Source organism: Macrobrachium nipponense, chromosome 1 (assembly GCF_015104395.2).
Source record: "Macrobrachium nipponense isolate FS-2020 chromosome 1, ASM1510439v2, whole genome shotgun sequence".
NCBI lineage: Eukaryota > Metazoa > Arthropoda > Malacostraca > Decapoda > Palaemonidae > Macrobrachium > Macrobrachium nipponense.
In genome coordinates, this window is record NC_087200.1 from 209,188,951 (window position 1) to 209,193,950 (window position 5,000).

Here is a 5,000-nt window from a genome sequence, read left to right on the forward strand (position 1 = left end):
GGCAAAGAGCAATTTTGTTTAATTTATCAACTAAATCTAGAGAATTGTATATATGAGAATCGGAGATGGTTCCAAGTAACGGGGACAAGATCTTAGTGATATATTTCGAGAGTTTTATATGAAATTGAACCAACAGTACTGATAATAGGCCGCATAGGGTATTTTCTTTGTGCGTTTTGACTAATCCATATAAGTGAGGTAGCGAAGGAGATTTGACTGACATTTGCCTATAGTTCTGTTTTATCTTTAAGGATACTTTTCACTATGCTTATTGAAGTTTTTTATGACTTGATCAACGAGGATTTTTTGTTAGTTTTTATAAGTCACATCATCATCCAGTAGGGCTTGCATACGTGATATGTAGTCAGCTTTATCTAAAATTACTATACTATTTGACTTATCAGCTTTTGTAATGTGGATAGTATTGTCCTTTTTAAGATCGGTCAAACTTTTCTTATAGCGAGCAGGGAAGTTACTTTTCATGCTTAACATTGGCAGCTCCGTAACAATACCTTTAATCATGTCAACTGATTTTGAGGAAGATCACAATATTTTTCAAATTTACTTAGGGATGACCCAATCATTAAAGCAGAAAGCATCTACTTGTTGCAAAGAAAGATAAACCATATCCAAGCGCACTCACAACATTTTCACTTATTTGTTTACTAGATAAGTTAACAACACAATCTTGACGTGCACAATTAGTCCAATCACTGCTATCAATAAGATTTTTTAGTTTTCTGTCGAGTTTCCTTTTCAGGGCATCTGTAAGTCCTACGTAGTTTTTCGTAAATTTCCCGTCGCAGCGAGTCCTTCCAACTCAGCCGGATGGAATGATTGAAAGAGATCCTTGTTCTTTCCAGTTCCTTGAATTTTTTCTTTCTCTTCTTGCTTGGCGGCTGCTATGCTGTTTCAACATCATGGCACTAAATTAGGGGGCCATTGAATGGGTGATTGTCATATCTTCTTAGACGGCGTGGCAGCAAGGATTTAGGGAGCACTTGTTCAGAAAGGCACTTCTTCAGGAACTTAAGACGAATTCTGGTTGAATGTGCAGCCACAAGAGACTTTGAGAAGGTAGTGACGACACATCTCAAAAGAGGAACAGGATAGCGAAAGTAAACGTGGCCCTCATTATGTATAAACTGAATCACGAAAGTTAGGAACGTGATAAAATCCATAAATAAAGATAAATGCCACGTATTTTTGTCAGTATCTGCCTCAGTAAAGGGCTTTTAAAGCCGAAAGATCTTGCAGACTCCTTCGTTTATTTTTTCTTCGTGGCATTTATCTTTATATATATATATATATATATATATATATATATATATATATATATATATATATTAATATATATGTAAGTGTTTACATAATAAAAATATGGAATGTTAGTCCATATATATAAAAGACTAAAACTAAAGAGGTCAACCAGATTGCTTGCAGGAATGTGATCAGACTAGAGACGCTAAAGATGACGTATACCCTAAAGTATGTGGTCATTCATTTGTTTTTGAAACAGTCCAGTTCCCTGCTTGAGACAACTACCGCGACCTATAATTATCAAACGGCCTACATGATCTGTAGCGTGTCCTCAATTTGATTGTGTGTTCGTATGTAACTATGTCTCTGATGTCTGTTTTCATATGTTCGAGCTACTATCTGCTTCCTTCATAACTTGTAACAGAGATGTAGAACACAGGAGAACAGAGTTAGCTATCGTCATTAGAAGACCTGTATCTCTTTACCTAAGCTTTATCATGTAGAGAGAACAGAAGTAGCCATCATCATTGGCAGAAGCGATCAAGCTATCGTTATTAGAAGACTTGTACAATCGTATCTGATCTTCAGCATGTAAAACTTCAGAAGAATATATATATTTTTATACTTCGTGTTTTCTACAAGAACCTCCTCACCATGAGTTTAACACATCGTCGTCATAAACTAGAAGATAATCCTGACTTCGTAAGTGATCTACAAACCCCAAGACACTCCATTGAAGATGGAAGTGCAATACCAACCGACTTAGCGTAAGATTATCGCAAGTCTAACATTACCTCATAGGGCGCCTTATCATACAAGGCAACAGCTCTAAAATATATATATATATATATATATATATATATATATATATATATGTATATATATATAGTATATATGAAGCAAAAATTTAAACCCCTTCAGCAAGATACCACAATTACCTTCACTACCCACAAACTCTCGACTCAGTTCCCCTTTTATATTATAACACAAGCCACCAACTGGACAAATGTCAAGTGAGTAGCCGTCTGTCAACTCGGTGGATTATTCAAAAGAGTCTCTCTTTAACAAAGAATCTGGAAGCCATTAGAAGAATATGAAAATCAAAGGAGAAGAAAAAGAGAACATTTAAGTTCTGGCGGTTTTTGTGTGACATTATTGGCTTCCTTTGTCCTGTGTAAAGATATAGCTATATATATAATTTTTTTTTATTTGTATTATAATTTCAAAATTACTTAATTTACATCTATTATTTTTACTCACTGAATGTTTATTTTCTTGTTTACATTTCGGAAAATAATTAATAATATTGAAGATATCTTACAATATGTAATGAGAAAAAAATCAAAATTTATTTTGAATAAATAAATTTATTTATTTATTCCAAATTTTATTTATTTGGAGCCAAATCCATTGCTGAAATGTACGCTTCAAAACATACCGATAAGGATCAGTGTCATACTTATTTTATTAAGTTGATGTCTTGAAGAAATAGTTAATCACTTCCATACGCTCTTCTACTTCATCCTCTCTTCTCTCCATAAGCTTAGGGGTCGGTTGCCTTGATCCTTCTTCTTAATCTATCCCATATTCAAATTATCTTCCGCCACTAAAACAGTCTTCTCCAAATCCTCTTTCACTTAATCATTCCATCTAATATTTGACCTCCCTCTTGACCCTCTACCCTTCTTGAACTTTCTCCCTTCCCAGGCTCCACCCACGGGCCCCCTCACTCCTTCCTCCTCTCTAATCCTGACCACATACCCAAACCATCTCTCTCATTCTCGACTTTGTTATTATACCAGTCATCTCTGCAACCCAGACTCTTCACTTGATTTCTTCATTTTCCAGCCTCTGACTTTAACGCATTATATTGTCAATAGCCAGAAATGGAGATTAAAATTCATGGTCTTGCTTTTTGTCAACAACTTCAAGTTGACTTTTAAAACGCTGTATAATTCCTAACTAAAACTATCAACATCAAAGGCATCCCAGACTCATACAGGCCCATATTCTAATGATTTATAATTCACCTTATAAAGCATTGCCAATTAGCAACAGTATAATGTATGTCTTTTGAGAAAAAAGATACAGAATGAATATTAATGCTTGCTGACGATTTCAAACGTCCTGTGCTGTGTGTAAATATTTCATATGCTAATTTTCGTAATGTGTTGCATTTATCTTTCAGTTCCAAGCTGCGCTATTTATTATTCTCATTGGTTACAAATAGTTGATAAATGAGGGAAAATAATTTTACTTTATCTACTGAATTGGATAACTGGATTTCGTTAAATCTATTCATCAATAATAATAATATAATAATAATAATAATAATAATAATAATAATAATAATAATAATAATAATAATAATAATAATAATACTGGTTCGAATCCAGTTCACTTGGGCAGCTGGCAATACCAGTCAGTGTATGTGAATATTATTGTCTTGGTGAAGTGTTGAAGAAATATTATGAAAATTTAGTCACTGCGAATGAATTTTATATTTCAATTGACATCGCCTTATCATATTCCCCAAAACCCATAGAACCGATATAGAATCTTACCTCCTCGCAGCCCTTGAGAGAGATCTACTCTCAATAGGCTTATCACGCCTACGTGGAGAACATGAAAAGATATCCAATCTTTAGGTATTTTGTGATCATCCTCTGCAGCTGCCCTATTCAGGAAGAGATTCCGCGAGGGAGGGAAGATGTGGCTGTGGATTCGCTTTGCATCTCGATTCCATGTATCTGAGGATGTATTCGTGCACCCTTTGGGCTGCACCGTCTGGAGACTGATTGGGTTATGTGCACAATGAAAGGAAAGCAACGTGGCACCGAATATCTCGGAATTCGATGGAACGTTTTTCAGAAAGTGTGAACAACGATCTTTGCTATGAAACCTTTAACACATTCACGCTGAACGTCAGGGCCACTCAGATATATTCATGGTATGGAAAATTAATAAAGTTATTAACTGAAATATTAAAAATTAAACTCTCTCACACCTCACTGTCAGTCAGTCATATTTTTACGGGGCACTTTTCACTCCTGATATCTGCCACTACATATTTCAAAAGTTTTACATCAATCCTTCATCGGATGACGTTCGGCGATTTTAACATTTCCGAAATAAATCTAGTACCTAGTAAGGATGAAGAATTAAAATATTTGAATTTTAATCCAATGTGAAAATGAATCATTTTTCCCAAAAGAATAGTTAGTGATTTGGTGACTTTGTTGCAAAATACTAATTTTTGTGTTTAATTCAGCTTAGTTTGAACTGTTCATGATATTGAATAAGATAAATTTACACAAATATTAATTAAGAAATATAAGCAATGATTCCTTGAACTCCGTCTCTCAGGCTTAATTTGCTTCATGTTAATAAACGAAGCACCTTGAATTTTTTTTTTTTTTATGTTTTTAAATACACTCTTGCCTAATATAAATATATGTATATATATATATATATATATATATATATATATATAGTATATATATATATATATATATATATATATATATATATATATGTATATGCACTAGCAAATATAAATGCTACCTATTTCACCTAGGTGTTCTAAAACTTACAAAAAAAAAATAATAAAAAAAATAAGTAATTTTTTTACGTGTAGAGGGAGCAAAATTTTTTAAAAAGTCAGCCTACATGTTTTTTTTCTTATTTCTTATTTGATGGCCCTCTTAGATAGGCAGCAATATGAACGGGTACAGAGAGAG